Below are 17,110 nucleotides of genomic sequence, written 5' to 3'. Positions count from 1 at the left end.
GGGTCTGGGCTCCTTCCAGGGAGTGGATGTACAGGAGTTCCATAAAGTGTCTGAGAGCACTTGCGCTAGGCACTGTGCCAGCTCCAGGAGGGCAGAGCCGAATCAGGGGCGACTTTGTGCTCTCAGCTCACTCGAGCATCCATGGTGGCGTCTACATGCCACAGATCTACAAGATTTGTGCTAATTGCATTTGGCTAATTGCATTGGCTGATTGCATGGAGCCAAGCTGCAGGAGTGTAGGGCTTTCCTTCAGAGGGGGGTGCGATGGAGCCCCAGCCCTAGCACATATCAGCTACACGATCTTCCGTGAGCCACTCTGACCTTCAAGTTCATCTTCTACAAAATGAAGGCATCTGCAAGTGATGTGTCTCTCATGGCACTGTTGCAAAGCTCACATGAGGTTATGGAAGAAAGAAAGGGCTTTGAGGAATCCTAGAGCATCTTCCTTTGCCCAGGCAACATCCCACACGCAGGGTAGCCCCACAGGCCCCCTGAGCTCCAAGGCCTGCAAGGAGAGGGTGCCAGCTAGGGAACCCATGCTGAGGACCCCACTCAAAGACAGACTTCTGCTTAGGTGGGCTGAAGTCACAGCCCAGGTGCAGTCACCCACGCCAACCATGAATCGCCCTTGCCACCTGCAGACTCCTGCGGCCGCTGGGGAGTTCAAAGCCAACGTGGCTTTCACTCTTTGACTCTTCTGTTGATCCCCGCCAGACCTCAGGGAGGAGGGTGGAGCGGAAACCACTGGCAGGCACCCCTTCCGAGCACCCCCAGCTCCTCCTGCCTTACAGCCGCCATCTCACCCAAACTCCTCCAACCCCTGCCCCTTGCTTCCTCCTGACCAACACAGGCTGATGTGGGAAGGTTGCAGAAAATAGGATGAATCAGGCCCCCTTTGATTGGTTGCACGTGGAGAGGCTCTGGTTTGTTTTGTTTTTAACTTGTCCTTGAAGCATCTAAAAACACCTGACTGCTTGGATGGCTCCGCTCTCTCTCCTTCCTGTCAACCCAGGTACCTGGATGCTTACTGGACCCCAGACCACAGACTCCCAAACCTTAGTGCACCCTTTGGAAGAAATGGCTCCACCAACCTCCCCCAATACATCCCGTCCTGTCCTGCTTCCTCTAAGTCTGCAAAAGTGCTTCTCTGGAAGCAGGAAAGATGCTTTCATTCATTCCACTCTTCCATTTCTGAACCTTGTTATTTCATGAGGTGGGAGAGGGTGAGGAGTTTTCTCTGGGCTTCCGTGGGGATGAATAAGGGAGGAAGCAGCAGGCTCACCTCTTTGCCCAAATCCAGAGCCGAGAAAGGGCCAAAGGGCCCCTGGAGGTTGGAGGCTCCGCCTTTTACTCAAGCGCAGGCACAAGAAGCGGAGAAGGTGTCTTACCCAATTAGTACAGTCCATGTTATACCTTGCAATGCCCTCTAGGGGTTCATGGGGAGGCTGACATCCCGAAACAGACTGAGACATCTGTTCCATTCTCAGGCACACGGCTCCCGCAGCCTGGTTAGTGCCTGGCACACAGGTGCCACTGTGGAAGTTCAAGTGAGCTGAAAGCACAAAGTCACGCCTGATTCTGCTCCACCCTCCCGGGGCTAGCACGGTGTCTAACACAAGTGAGGGGTCAGTACTCCTCAGTTAAAGGCTGCTGGAATTCGCAGGGGTGGCCACCCCTCTCCTCCCTCTGCCCTGGCTGAGATCTCAAACACCCCAAAGATATTGCAAAGCAGTGCTGAGTCTCAGCGATCCATTGCACCAGTGACAGCCTGATATCGAGGTTTTACCCAGGTGAGAGCTCTCCCAGCGGCCCAGGAAGGGGGTAAAGGTGAGAACTCTCACCCTGGCACAGACAGAGTCAGGGGGTTGCCAGCTCCATGCCACCAATGCATACCCTTACCATCAAAACACACTGCAGGGAGGGGACAATGCCAGAGCCAGCTGTCTCATTCATCTGTGCTTTCACCTCTATGGTGACTCATTTCCCTACGCAGGTGCCCAAGCGGGCCAATCTTGGTTTCATTATTGTTGGGCTGATTGTGAACAAGAGAAACAGAGTAAAGCAGGGAAAGAACTGGGTGTGAGGTGTCACCTGCCAGGCATCCAGGGACCAATCAGGACCCTTCTATGGAGAGAACAGTATTGCCTACCTCACTGGGATATGTGCAGAGGACATGAGAGGTGTGAAAAGTGCTTGGCAAACGGGAAAACCCTCCACACTCCTGCGCTGTTAAAAGCGTTAACATGAGTCGCTGGTCAGATAGATTCAAAGGCATCTCTTGGAACAATTGGGGGGCGGTGCTATTTGCATAGATTCAATGTAAAGGTTATCTCCACCCACCTCCCCAGCCCCAGCTGTGCAGCTCTGCCTCACTTTCTCCAAAAGAAACCCTAGACTCTGGTCTCCTGAGGCCAGCCTTCTGCGGCTGCATGGGGGACCAGGGGACCCAAAAAAGAGAGAGACGGGAATAAGAGGAGAAAGCAGTTTGCTGCCAGTGGGGAGCTACTGAGGGCAAGCCAGAGTGCGAAAGGCAAGCAGGGAAACTGTGAAAGAGATGTCCCCCGGGGAAGGCAGGGAGTCCTCAAGAAGATGCCAAGCTAAGCTTCAGGCTCTCACTTGCACGGACCCTTCTAAGCCCTTCGACCTAATTTCGTATTCTTTTTCTAAGAATGCCTCAAAACCACATAAACATCAGGCCCCACAAAACCTGGATCTTCCCTGGGTCCCAAGTAGAGCTCAGAAATAAGCCCCCCACTGTCCCCCTTCCAACAGATACCCAGGGCTCTCTACCTTTGAGCCTCATTTAGCCAAAGTGGGACAGCCCAGGCAGGTTTCCACCTCCAGGCCTCTGCTTACGCTGTCCCCCTGCCTGCCTGCCTTTCCCTAACTTTTCATCCCAGTCCACTCCTACCTACTCTTCAAGACACACAGCAAATATTTCCAAAGGCAGGAACCCTTCCCCCATGTCCCAGACAGAATCGACACTCCCTCCTGGGTGCCCCACCGCGCTCAGCATTCCCTTGTCACAGCACAAATAACCCCCCATGGATCTGCACCACATTGAGGGTCCTGGCCCAGGCTGTGACTCTCTAAGGGTCCGGATGGGCTTATCTAATTCTGTATCCACAGGGCCCACTAGCTCAGGGAGCTGGCCCCTCCCAGGCTCAGGAAAGTGTTTCTTGAATAAATGAATCTATGAATGACAGAGGGATGTGTGGGTCAGAGTTCAGTCCTGGTGTCTCACCTGCCTGATTCACACCCTGGCCACCCTTCTGGTACCTGTCTTCCAGCAAGAAGCGAGCCTGAGAAACGATTCCTGGAGTCCCAGCGCCCTCTAGTGGCTTAAATGGCACCTGCGCCAAGAACTAGAGGCAACTGCAAGGACGTAGCAGGTGCTCTGACACCCAGAGCACTATGTTTACCAGGGTCTTACTTGGAGGCGTATGTCCTCTAGTTTCTGTAATTCCCTGGCCTGGAAGAGGCTGTGAGAACTCATCTCATGGTTGGTCCCAAAGACCCCCACCCCAGGCCCTGTTCCCCTGTCACTGACGTGGTCTCTGTATCTGCCTACAAGTTCTGCGAGAGGAAAAGAGGGCTTGGATCACAATCCTGAAAGACACGATCCCAAATACCATAATCCCAAATGCTGAAATCCAGGAAGATCGTGCAAATGTAATGCTGGAAAAGATAAATCCAAAACTCTTTAAAAGATATTTATTTACATTTTTTTAAAGGGTAAGATTAATTTGAGAAGCATGGGGAAAATGGCAGAATTTGGGATTATGATCCACTCCCCAAAAGAGAAAGCTTCTTGTGTTTCCGGTATGACATTCCTGTCTGTGGTTTCCAAGGCCGATCTTGCAGCCTCTGAATGGAGACCTCAAATCCCAAGCTACTTGGATTTGTGCCAGGGCCGGGGTGAGATCTAGAGACCCAATCTGACAGGGGATCAGCATATAGCAAAGTCACACCCTTTTCCTGGCTTCTTAAGGACCCCACAGGCCTCTCCACTCCAACAGCCTCACTCACTCACCACCCCCTGCCCCAGCCCTGCCACCTCCAACCAGGGACAATGCTTCACTGTGCTTTGCTCAGCCTGTACAGTCTGCGTTCACACTTGAACCTGATGCCTTTGGTGGGGCGGGCCTTCTGCTGGTGTTGCCCACCCCCATTAAATATATCTAGTCATTTCTCTGTTTCCCCTGGATCCTGGAGAAATCTGAGTCAGAGATCCCGTCCCTCTGTACAATTCATTTTCATCCTCCTCACACCGTTTTATGTCTGCCTACAAAACACCACATAATAATCGCCTCTTCTAGGAATTCCTCCTTGATTATTTATTTATTCATTCATATACTGCTGGTTTGCCGCAAAGCCAAGCCTATGGAAACTAGAGACCCAGCTGCAGACCTCAGGGGCAGGGAGATCAGTACAGTGACAGGCAATGTAAGATGTAAGCAGAGGGGGGTTGAGCACTGGGGACTGGCATGGAACCCAGATTTGGGGTTGATTCAGTAGCCAATTGCCAAGCAGAGGAGGTGGTGAAGGGAGGAGGGGCGCTGGGCTGGCAGGGGAGAGGCAGGAGAGATCATGGGACTGAAGGCTCCAAGTGGCTAGGTGACAGCTGGGCATCAAGTGGGGGGCCAGGGTCATGGGGGTCATTGCTGCTCCATCAAGGAGAAGTCTGATAAGGTTGGCTCTTTAGAAGGCTCATTACAGCCCCAGCATGGGGATAGACCACTGAGGAGCAAGACCAGGATAAGAGACCTAATAGGAATAAGATCCAAGCCAGGGCATGGGGAAGAGAAGGACAGAACACAGAGCAGGAGAGTCAGCAGAGCTGGGTGATCAGTTGGATGGAGTGGGTTAGGAAGAGAGAGGACTCCTGATAATTCCTAGGGTGTTGATTAGGAAGCAGGGTTGATGGCAGTGCCACTAATCAAAATGGGGACATAGAGGAAGACAGTTCCATTTGTACTGCTAGACTGGAGGGATCTCCCAGACCTCTAAGAGGAGATATCCACTGGGCAATGGAGATATAGATTGAGAGTTCAAGAGAGTTCTCTGGACTAGAAAGCTTTATCAGTGAGATGGCAGCACCCAGGTGATAGGTACCACCTGGAGACTGGATGAAATTCCTAGGGAGAGAATAAAAGCAAGAAAGAGAGGGCCACTGAGGGAGCCCTGAGGAAGCTGACACAAGAGGCAGAGGAGGTGGAGAAGATCCAGCCAGGAGGAGGGTCTCAGGAAGGCAGGGCAACTCTGCAGAGAAATCCGGCAATGCCATCAAACCCTGTTTGCAGGAGCTAACAACACAGGTGGCCTTGGCAAAAGCAGTTCCAGTGGAAGGAACGGGGCAGGGGCCAGATCATCAAGGGGCATAGAGTGAACACCAGTGGGAGGAGGAGGTGGAGAAAGGAGAATAGAAATGTCATGCGTTTCCATGAGAAGCTTAGGTCACAAGAGGTGGCCACTCTCTCCCCACACTGAGCAATGAGGGGAAGGAAAGTGTGGCTACAGTGCCACAGATCGACTGCTCAAGAAAGGGACACATGGGAGGCACAGATGGAGCTGCAAATTGGTGCTCTCTTAAGAAGGGGAGAAGGATACTCAGAGGCTTCAAGGGGAGAAAGACAGATCTTCCATTGAAGGTGAAGCGATCACAAAGGGTTTGGCTATTTCTATGGCTGTGGGAGTGGGAAGGACAAGGAGAGACAAGAAATTGAAGGCATTCCTAGCTGAGGGGCTCTTCTTCCTCTGGGCAGGAGGACAGAACACCTGTTGAGGGTACTATGGGGAGTGGGAGGCATGATGGAGAACATGAGGGAAGCCCAAAACACAGAGCCACCATGGGGGGAGCTGACCAAGGACACACGGAACGATGCTGGAGCAAACTCCACTGGGCGCTGGAGGCAACCCTATTGCTGTGGTCACATCAGTGTGGCTGAAGGGGCCTCCAGCTTCAGGGCTGGTGTGGAGCTGGGGACAAGGGGTGACTTGATCCAGGGTCAGAATTTTGCTGGTGGCTGTGGCAGAAGAACAAGGATGAGGGTATTGGCAAGAGAGTGGTGTGTTGAGGGCAGTAGCCTTGGGGGCTGAAAGCAAAGCCAGAAAGAGGCTGGTGGATTGAGAGAAATGGGAGATGAAAGGATGGGGGTGGACAGGTTGGAAGGGTGGGAGACCAAGGTGAGACGATGCATGACTGGGACCGGGCTCTCTGATGCCAAGAGGCAATGTTTGTGGAATGAAACCCAAACAGCTTAAGTAGAAATAATGACACTCACCTTCAGTTTCTTCAAGCCTGTAATTTGATACCCGGCCACAGGGGCAGGGTAACCACAGGGGATTAAATGCTACTGACCCTATGACCCAGCTGTCATAGGATCAACATGACAGCTAATTAGTTATCCTCCCTGATTAGAACAAGTATTGTGATTGTTTTAAATAAAGCTGTCTTGGCTCAGCGCCTGTAGCTCAAGTGGCTAGGTCGCCAGCCATATACACCAGGTTCAAATCCAACCCGGGTCCGCCAAAACAAGGACAACTACAACCAAAAAAGAATAGCCAGGTGTTGTGGCAGGGGCCTGTAGTCCCAGCTACTCAGGAGGCTGAGGCAAGAGTCGCTTAAGCCCAAGAGTTTGAGGTTGCTGTGAGCTGTGATGCCATAGCACCCTACCCAGGGCGACAGCTTAAGACTCTGTCTCAAAAAAATGAAAAATAGGGTGGTGCCTGTGGCTCAAAGGAGTAGGGCACCAGCCCCATATGCTGGAGTTGGGGGGTTCAAACCCAGCCCCGGCCAAAAACTGCAAAAAATAAAATAAAACCTTGTCTTAATCACCCTTGTCCTGGAGCTGGCCACCCCTGCTTGAGGGCTGTTTTGTTGAGCCAGGACGGCAGCTCCCTAAAGCAGAGGGGCTTGCCCTCCTGGCATACTGCGGCTGCTACTCACCTCTTGGGGCTGTCCTAAAGCCCCCCAAATGGTGCACTGTCCCCTGGGTCCACCCCTCCTTCTCCTGAGATCCCCTCCTCTTATCCCATCTCAGGCTCAGTACTCCACCCAGGGCCAGCTGTGTGGGGAAGGGGCTAGAGTGGGAAATGGATCCAAGGTTGGAGGCAGTGCAGGCCTGGGCAGCTGTGGGTGAGGGTCCAGCATGCAGCCATGGCATGGGCACAAGGAGAGAAGGATAGAATTCAGAATGAGGTGCCCACATGAGGAGTAAGAGATACGTGCCATGGATTGGCGCTTAGAATAGGGACCATCCAGAAACCCACTTGGGAGAGCACAAGAAAACTCAGAACTTAAGGAAATGGGACTTCAAAGCAGGGGGATGCAAGTGGGGTGTCAAAAGCCCAGTGCCTGGTAGGACACTCATCTGGGTCCACCCATGACTTGAGGGGCTGGAGCACTGAGCCAATTGCATCCTGGCTCCGGGCCACACTGCTCTGGGATGTGACCAGGAGCCCGGGTCCAGGGCCTGGGGGAAGAAACGAGGTGGGAGCTGTCCTCCCCCAGGAGGGGAGGCTGCAGTTCCACAGGCTCTCCCCACCTCCCTCCCCCTAAAGGAGAGCACGGAGCTTCTGAGGTTTTCCTGGTAACTGCAGAGAAGTAGGAGAAAGGTCAGGAAGGGCAAGTGGGGCAAGTGACACATGGAAAAGAAACATCTCCAGAGCCCAGTGGCCCAGCGAGGGGAAGACTCTCACCAGGCCAGGGAGCTTGTCCAGACAGAGGGACCCTCCCAGCTTCCCCTCAGGCAGGTTTGCCTTAGGCAGGGGTCTTGGGGCAAAGCCTCATTCCAAGTCACCTGACACTTCCAAGCACCTCCCGTGTCCAGGTGTCCAGCGTAGGAGCTGTGGGAGCCAAGGTTCAGATCTTCAAGCCCCCACCCTCCTTGTAAAGAAGTTCTAACCTGAGTAGGGCATGGGGCTTCTTATTCACAATAGATGCCGTCCCATTACAGGGTACAGTGTGAGAACTCAAGAGGGGAGGTTGCATGTGTGAAGAACACTGTCCTGTCTGAGTGAAGCCAGGGGCACATGGCAGGGGTGGGTCTCACCGCAGAAAGGGGAGTGGCGTTTTCCCACAGACTTACTGAGGGGAAGGGGAAGCCACCTGCGTGGAGCCCACACGCCTGCAAGGGGGCAGCTCTGCCACTCCCTGAGGGCTCAGCCCTCTCCTGGGGCACAGTGAGCAGCCTTAGGAGAACCCAGGGTGCCTTGGGGTTAGGTGAGAAACTTGTGCAAAGATTTTGCCAATTGCAAAGTGCTACACAGAGGTTGTGTTGAAATCCAAGAGCACGCAATGGGGGCTCCATCACCAAGGCAAGGACTAGGAGCCTTGCCCTGGGCCTGCCAGGACAGGACCCCTCTGCCTCGGCTGACCCTCCGATGTGCCCCACCTCCATTCCCGTGCAGCCGCCCCTGTAGGAGCAGCCTGGATTCCCTGCGTTCTGCCTCACTCTGGGCCCACAGGAACCCTGGAGTGTTGGTAAGAAGCCCCACATCTGGAACACAGGGCAATGTTCTCAGCCCTATGGGGTACCCTTGTCTAGAGCCAATTCCCTGCACAGGACTGCCGGGAATCAGACACTTCTCCTCCCCCCAGATGAGGAAATTAGCGCTGAAGCAGCCAAGAATTTGATTAGCGTGCTATCAGTTCATCTCCAGCCCTGAGCCCTGAGCTTGGGAGCAGAGCAGGCGGAGGCTGCACGGCCCTGGCAGACAAACCGGCAGTCCCACCTGGGAGGGACAAGCAGACAGCCAGGGCTGTACCCAAACCCAGGCCCCTCGGCACCAACCCCGTTCCCATTCATTTCCCCTGGGTCCCCTGCTTGGAGTCCCTCCCCGCGCACGACCTCCCTGGGGAACAGAGATGGAGGAGGCTGAGGCCCCCAGTCCCTTCCCAGGCTGAGCGTGAACACCCTCTCCCACCTCCCGACAGCCTCTAGCCGTTAACAGTGGGTGCCAGTGAGAACGCTGGTGTCCGCAGGCCCAAGTCAGGGCCTGGCTGCAGGATAGTCTGCTTTGCCTCCTGTGGGGCGGGAGGAGCGGGCAGCCCCGGGAAGCGCTGGTGGTGGAACTCAGAGGGGTCTACTGGTTCTCCCAAGGGATTTGGGAGGGCGTCCTTGGCCACCTTTCCCTTCTAGGCTTAGCACCCTGTGTTCCTCTGGGTCACTGGGGAAGGCAATCGCCATGGGCCATCTGGAACCCTCTCCACAGACTGGGGTCTAGGGGCTCCCTCTGGCTATTCCCATACCTGTTCCCTTCCTCTAATCCCTCTAATTCCCTGCCAGCTCCCCTGGAATTCTAGTTCCAATATGGCATCCAAATCTCCCTTCAGCAGCCTGAGGACAGACACAGGTCCTCCCATCATCCCTCCTGCTTGGTGGCCTTCATCCTTTGCATCCCAGGAAGATACCCACCTTGTCCCCTTTTAATTTTCCTTTATTGATCTTAGAGTAAGGGACAGAAAGAACACTCCCTCCGTGTTATCCCTCCAGCCCTGTGTCCTCTCACCACAGAGACCTGGTTGCAGGTGTGAGGGACTCTGATGGGGCCGTGCCCAGGTTGGAAACCTTCCAGAAGCACCACTTCTGCTGGGTCACCTGTTCTAGCATCTGGTCCTGACCCTGCTCCTCCAGAGATGTGACCCCTTGAGCAAAAGCATGCAATGGGAATTCCATCACCAAGGCAAGCTACTGGGTGCCTCAGGTGGCCTGGGGTCTGCAAGGACAAGCTACCCATAGTGGGGACCACTGAGAGGCTATAGACAGGTCAGCACACAGCCAGGCTTTGGACTCAGAGTGACCTAGGCTCAAACACCAGATCTGAGCCTGTTTTCCCTTCTGCTCAATGGAGACCACAATGCCCAGCTCATAAGATTGTTGAGAGGATTAGATGACATGGTCACATAAAGCACTCAGCAAGTTCAATAAATGGCACTTCTTCCTACTATTATACCAATGTATTGATCTTGTTTTAATAGTGAAGTTTTTCAGGAACTCCACTGGCAAGTCCCCACCTCAGATTATCTTCTCAGCATTGATGTCCCAAGGAAGCCGAATCAGAACTAGACGACTAGATAAACACACAATGAGATCAAAAGAAACAGAGAAGGTGGGGGAATACTTCACCTGGGCTCTCGGAAAGTCCCACAGACACCACTGGCCCCCAGAGGCCACCCTCTGGCAAGCAGAGCCTGCTAATGTCCCACTCCCAGCCCTGCCTTGGGCCTGGGCTGCTGGACACTGAATTAGCCTAAATCTCTGACGCCCATTTCCCCTGCATCCTGGGACCCCCTTTGATGGCACTGTCTTTAAACGCATGAGTGTCGCTAAGTAAGCCAGAGTCAAGCTTTGGTTCCCGAGCCTCTGAGATGATGTATGAGTTATGAGCTGACTACACAAACCAGTCCTCCCTGCTCCAGGAGCTCCCGCTTTTGCAACCCACAGCCTGGCTGTTGGCATGTGAATAACCATGTAATGTCACTCACCGTGCCTGAGGCATGACACCACTCATGGACTGGGACCAAGTTTATAACAGCTCAGTCTCCCTCTCTGAATCAGAAGGTCCTTGACCACCCACCCAATAGGCTTCTAATTTTGTTCCTTCAAGAAGAAAAGCAGGCCAAGAGAGGTGGCCAGAGGTAATCCATCCAGTCAGTCCACCCTTTCGGTTCCCAGGGCTCAGGACCACAGGCCAGCCCAGCTTCCCTCCAGACCCTGCACTGAGGGTTCTTCTGCCAGCAAAGTAAAGAAACAGCTGCTTCCTGGCTGGTAGTCAGAAAAGACAGTTCATTAGGCTCCAGCTCCTCCAGTTTTGCATACAGGTGGGCAAAGAAGGAAGCAGGAGGACAAGACCTATCTCCACCCCTCCCTCCACAACCCTGACCCCCTTGGCTTCTGTCTTCTTTGAGTTTCTGCCTCTTCAACTTCCACTCGCTCATCTCCCCCGCTTCCTGATTTCTCTTTTAATTCCTTCCCCTTTTTATCTTCTCATCCTTCCTTCTACTCTTTGTTTTTGTTTGTTTGTTTGTTTGTTTGTTTGTTTTGCAGGTTTTGGCTGGGGCCAGATTGGAACCCGCCACCTCCGGTATAGGTCGCTGGCTCGCTGCTCCTTGAGCCGCAGGCGCCGCCCCCTTCTACTCTTTCTTTTCTGTCTCTCTCATCTCCATTTTTCTGTCTTGATTTCAACATCTTCCCCGCCCTCTTTTTGCCTGTTTTCTTCTTCCTTTCCTTGCCAAAGAAAATGTTTTAAATGGGAGATAAGATGCCCACCAACCCTGGCACTGAATTCTCAAACCTTGCTCCCCTATACACAGCCCCCAAGTCTCGCGACCTGTCACAACCTAGTGCGAGGAGGGAGAGTTGACCCAAGTGGAAATCTTGGGAAGTGAAGTGAAGCCAGGAAAGACAGGGAGACAAAAAGATAGGATGGCGTCGGGTGGACTGACCCAGCTGATGGCTGCAGCCAGCACCGAACCACAGAAAACAGCTTTATTTATAACAAGGTTGCACAAATCTTAACACCTGGGGCGAAGATTACCTTATAGAGGAATAACTGCAGGCTTGCTGATAATAAAAAAAATATGCATGGGCTATATGACTTCTGGCAGGTGGAAAGGATATTGTTAAAGGGGGAGAAGTGGTTGGGGGTCACTTCCTGAGCATTTCCTAGGCTGTGGGGGGCCCTGCCAGCCATAGCCTGCTCCCCGCACCCAAGGTATTGCCAGAGGTTCAAGCTGGTGGCTCCCAGTGCTGTCCTCGGAGTCATCACTAATGCCAATTGTTGCATTCTCCACATCAAGCCCCGAGTGGACTGTCAGTCATGCACCCCCTGCACTGGGGCATCTCAGAGATCCCAACTCAGAAATGACTAGATTGAGCCGGAATGAGTATTTCTGTTCTAAAGTGTGGCCCTAGGAGAGCCTTTAACATGGTCAAACCCTCGTCCCTGCCCAGCCTTGGCACCTGTGCAGCACCCACACCCCACCCTGCCCCACCGCCTCCTCCACTTAGCTTATCTCAGCGCTGATGACGGCAAGGCCACTCCCAGCCCAGTCAGGCTTTCCCCATGCTGTGGCCGAGAGTGCCAAGTATAAGTAGCCTCCAAGATGGCTTAGAGGAGGAGGAAGATGGGGTACCTCTGCTTTGGGTACTTCCCAGAGGTGAAATAGATGGGGTAGTCAGGACTGATGCCTGGAATGCAGTGCCCAGTGGCCTGGGTAGAACCAGAGGGTCTGGACAGAAGATGCCATCACTTCCCAACTGACTCATTTCAGCTCCTTCAGGAGCTACTACCATCACCGTCACTCACCCAGGCCCTGCCTGGGGAAGAAGTGGCTGCAGCCCCAAACCAGCCATGGGAGCCCCAGAAGTCTGACTGGGCAGGACAGCTCCACCCAAGGTTCTCTCTGGCCCCTATGACCCAACCTATTCAGATCCAGACTCTTCAGCTTCCTCCCCAAGCCAACCCCTCACCTCTGTTCACCACCTTAGTAAGTGGTACCCACTCACCCCAGAGGCTGGAAATCACCCAGGTTTCCCCACCCTGTTCTCTAAATCTCATTAGTCACCAAGTCCATCTTGTGCTGGAAATTTCTCCCTGCTCTCCTAGTTCCCCTAATCTGGGTTGGGGACTTCACTTTCTCTCACCAGGACTTTGGTACAAGCCTCTGCTCTTGTTCTAGCCCAGCCTCTCTGCTCTGCACAGCTGCCAAGAGTGATCTTTCAAAATAAACAAACAAGCCATCCTTCTGCTGAAACAACTCCCACTCGTTCCCTATTGCCTAGAGCTGTGGTGTCCAAAATTCTTTAATCCCTCTCAATGACAGAAATGTGTTAGACATACATAAACAGACACGTTACAGGTGTGTGCTCAGTGATATTTACACGTACTACCCTATCTGAAGTATAAGCCTTCAGACAAAGTATCACATAATTTGGAGCTACATTGCGAATTGTCTTGGTAATTTTGAATTTTGAGGGGCTGCTTCTATCAGTTATGATTCGATTGTTATAATTTTTAACTCCAGGTAGGAAGATCATGAAGAACCCATGCTGAGAGTGAGGCGAGAGCCTTGCCACTGTCTTGCTATTTGCCTGTCTGCATCACCGGCCTTCTCTTATTCCCCAGAATCTTTTCCCAAGTGTCTTGTCCACTGTGTGAGAATGAATTTAGTTTAAACGAGAGAAGATCACAGATAAGATCCACTTCATACACCTTTCAGACACATGCAACCTATGAGCTACTGCCATGAGGACCAAGTGTAGACACCAGAGTCAACACATACATCAAGTATTAGAGAAGCTTAAATACTATCTCTGTTTTTCATTAAGAAATTACACATAGATGGTTTCAGATTTTCTCCTGTCCCAACGGGTCATCTTGCATACATAATTTCAGGGTTCAAGGACCCTAGTTTCGGGACTTCAAGTCTGTACAGAAGGCCTTTGTCCCAATTCCTTAGTTGTGGACAGATGCTTCAAAAATATCTTTGCAAAGAAGATGTCTTTTGTGAGAGTTTCTAATAATGGGGGCCATGCATTAATCATCACAGGCTGGCACAGAGGGTAAGCACTTATGGAATTATTCTGTTTCCATAAACACACACCGCCTCCTTTCTGGGCTAGATACCCTTTTCCCCTGTTGCACCCTCACTTTTCCCCTTTACAAAGCCATTCATCCTCAGAAGCTCAGTTGAAATGTTACCTCCTCGGGGAGGCTGCCCCAACCTCCCACCCCGCTTGTTCTCTCCTCTTGGCATCTGCTGGAGGGATCACAGTACGACATCTGTACACATTCCCCTCCTGTTAAGGAGCTTCCCGGGCAGGGACAATGCCTTATTCAAGTTGTGCCCTCAGTGTCCAGCTCCCTGTAGGTGCTCCGTAGGTATTTGGTGAAGGAGAGGCTTCCACAGAGACAGGGATGTGGCCAAGGGATGGTCTGCACCTGAAGATTCGGGGCTCAAGAACTTGCATTCTGGCCACTCCTGTGCGAGCAGCCTGGGGAGCAGGCAGGGGAGAGGATGAAGGAGGAGGAAGAACCAGTGAGGGGCGTGCAGGATGGTGTCTGCGTGTCACACAGCACCGTTCCCCGGTGTCACTCAGGATGAAGATGAAGGCTCTTTGGCAAGGCAGGGAGCCTGGGGTGAAGGGTGAGCTCCCACCACCTGGCGGCGCTGTGACTGCATTCCTGGCAGCTCCACGGAGGCCCAGTGCCTTCCCGGAGCAGCTTTTCCCCAGGCCTCACTTCCTGGCCAAAGCTCTCAGTCAAGCCAGAGGCACCAGCATTATCAATAAATCATCATCCCTGGGGCCTGGCCACAGACAGTCTAACAGCATTCTCTCTTCCAACGGGGTCAACCTAATGAACCCATTTGTTAATGGCCCACCATTGACTCCATCACCTATCTGGAAACCTGAGTCATCCCCAGTTCCTCCACCAGCCAGGCCTTGGTTCTGCAGCCCTGAATCTAAGCTCCAGCAGCCCAGCACCCCCTCCTGAGCCTGTGCTCTCTGCCCACCATGGACCAGCCCTGTGGGATTGGACCAGCTCCCTCCGTTTCTCCATCTGCACAATAGGAGCACTAAGACTTAGTTTGCAAGGTTATTAAGACAAAATTAGATATATACACGACACAGAAAATAATTTGAACAATTATTGTGTCATTAAATAGTTTCCTTCCTCTTTAGTCTTCAGCCCTATTGGCCACACCTTAATTAAGACTTTTATCTCTCACCTGAATGATTTCAACTGTCTCTAACCTGGTCTCCTTAGTTCTCCTCTACACTACTGCCAGAATGATTTTCTCCTATGGCAGGAGTAGTGGGGTTTGGGTTATTGTGTTTTGATTTTTAGCTTTTGTTCTTTGGTTTTTGTTTTTCCTAAGACAGGGTCTTGCTTTGCTGCCTGGGCTAGGAGTGCAGTGGTGCCATCATAGCTCACAGCAGCCTCAAACTCCTTGCTCAAGTGATCCTCATATCTCAACATCCAGAGTAGCTGGGACTACGGGGTCATGCCACCATGCCCAGCTGATTTTTCTATTTTATGTAGAGACAGAGTCTCACTCTTGATCAGGCTAGTCCCAAACTCCTGGCCTTAAGTGATCCTCCTGCATCAGCCTCCCAGCATGCTGAGATTATAGGCCTAAGCCACTGCACCCAGCCCAGGGGTCACGTTTTAAACTAAATTTACTCAACCAACATTAGAGCACCTTTTGTATGCCAGGCACTGTGTTGGTGCTCAGGATATAAAGATAAGATCTCCCGGGAGCCCAGCACAGGAGACTCCATAATAATTTAGAGGCTGTTTTAGTTAGATCACTATTATGGTTTGAATGTGTTCCCCAAAAACCATGCATTGGAAACAATCACTAGTGCAATGGTGTTGGAAAATGGGGCCTGATGAGAGGCCATGAGGGCAGAGTGAGTGAATTAATGCTGTTATCGCAGGAGTTGATTGCTTATAAAAAGATGTTCATTTGAAAGGAGAGTTTGTCTCTGTCCAGAGTTGCTTCCTTATAAAAGAGCATTCACATAAAAGCATCTCTCTCACTCTCCTGGGCAAGAACAAAAATGAAGTGACAAAGAATTTATGATGTGTATAAAATATACCACACACAGTAATCAAAAAAGGTTGGAAGGTAATGATTCAAAAATAATAATGAAATAATCTTTTTCACTTCACTGACAATATTTACATGGCACTTACCATATAATATTACTTGACCCTCACATCTCCCTTAGGAAGGAGATCCTACTATTGTCCCCATTTTACAGATGGGCAAAGTGAGGCACAGAAAGATTAAGTAACATGCCCAAGATAATACAACTGGTAGGTGACAGAGGTAAGATTTAAGATTGTGCCTGAAGGTTATCCTATGGATGTATGGTTTGTTATCCAGACCCTGAGAAAATGAATATAATAAAGTAAATCTATGCTGTTTACTTTCTAGCCAGAATCTTTTAAAAACACATCATCACAATACTATACGTCTGTGGTCTGGAATTATAGCAAAGTTAGGATGAAAAGCAGTGTCTCCCAGCTCCATCGCCCTCCCTATGTCTTCTAAACACCGGACTACCCCAGGGGAAATTTTAGAGTCTCCTCAAGAGACAACAAAGAGGCTGAACTCAAATAATTCCTTCTTCACCTAGTTTAAGTGGGGGAGGCTGAGAGGGTTTTCACTGAGACTGCTGTCAAATCCCACGGGCAATATGGAACTGCCCCCTGGATCCCAGGGAAGCCTATGCAGGGGTCTGGCACTAGGGGGCACTAAGTGGCTTTTCAGAGGCCCCTGGGGGACCACAGAGACCATTGCAGATCCTCTTCCATGACCCAAGCAGGGCCCACTGTGCATGGTGTACCCAAAGACCTAGGAGTCCCAGGTTAAGTTGACCCGGATCCCAGCCACGTCTGAGCCTGTCTCCTCTGTGAAATGGAGGTAACAGCAGCACCCACATTATACGGTGGCTGCAAGGACAAAATGAGGCAATGAGATAGCTTTCCGCAGGCATAAGAGCCTGGCCCGCAGGAGCACACGTTGTATATTAGCTGTTTCTTTCTTGTGTGTGGTGTATTTGAAGCAAACATATCTGTCATTCTGTTAGGCTCATACCTGCCTTCCTCCTCCTTGCCCTCTGTCCCCAGTTCCTACAGTGTGGAAGGGCACACCTGTTCATCCTGGCAGAGGCCACAAGGGGAAGGTCAGCTCGCACTGGAGACTAGGGTCAGGGTTAGGATCAGATTTGGGATTCTGGATTTCTCCAGTTCTTTGGTACAGATATTTAAGGCTCAACTCAACAGCCCCTGAGCCTACACCATGTCTCAGCATTGAAAGCAGTGAAAATCCTCTCTAGAAAGATTGCCTGCTAGTACCCCCACTGTGAGCTGCGGTTCCCCCACCCCACAAATCATTGTCACCTGCAGGACAGGCACTGCATTACCTCCATAGTCTCTCCAGAGCTGCTTGGTGTGGGGGATCCCCGGCTGTTGTACCTTTCTCGACCTAATTTCTTGGAAGAGGTTTGAACAAAAAGGTCAGGCACCAAAACTGATCTCAGATTACTTGGGCTCAGAGGGAAGACCCATGGCTGGAAGGGGTTCATCTCTG

The sequence above is a fragment of the Otolemur garnettii genome, unplaced genomic scaffold (genome assembly GCF_000181295.1).
Source record: "Otolemur garnettii isolate 467f Iridium unplaced genomic scaffold, OtoGar3 scaffold00108, whole genome shotgun sequence".
NCBI lineage: Eukaryota > Metazoa > Chordata > Mammalia > Primates > Galagidae > Otolemur > Otolemur garnettii.
The sequence above is the reverse complement of the archived record's forward strand: the minus strand, read 5'-3'. Positions refer to the sequence as shown.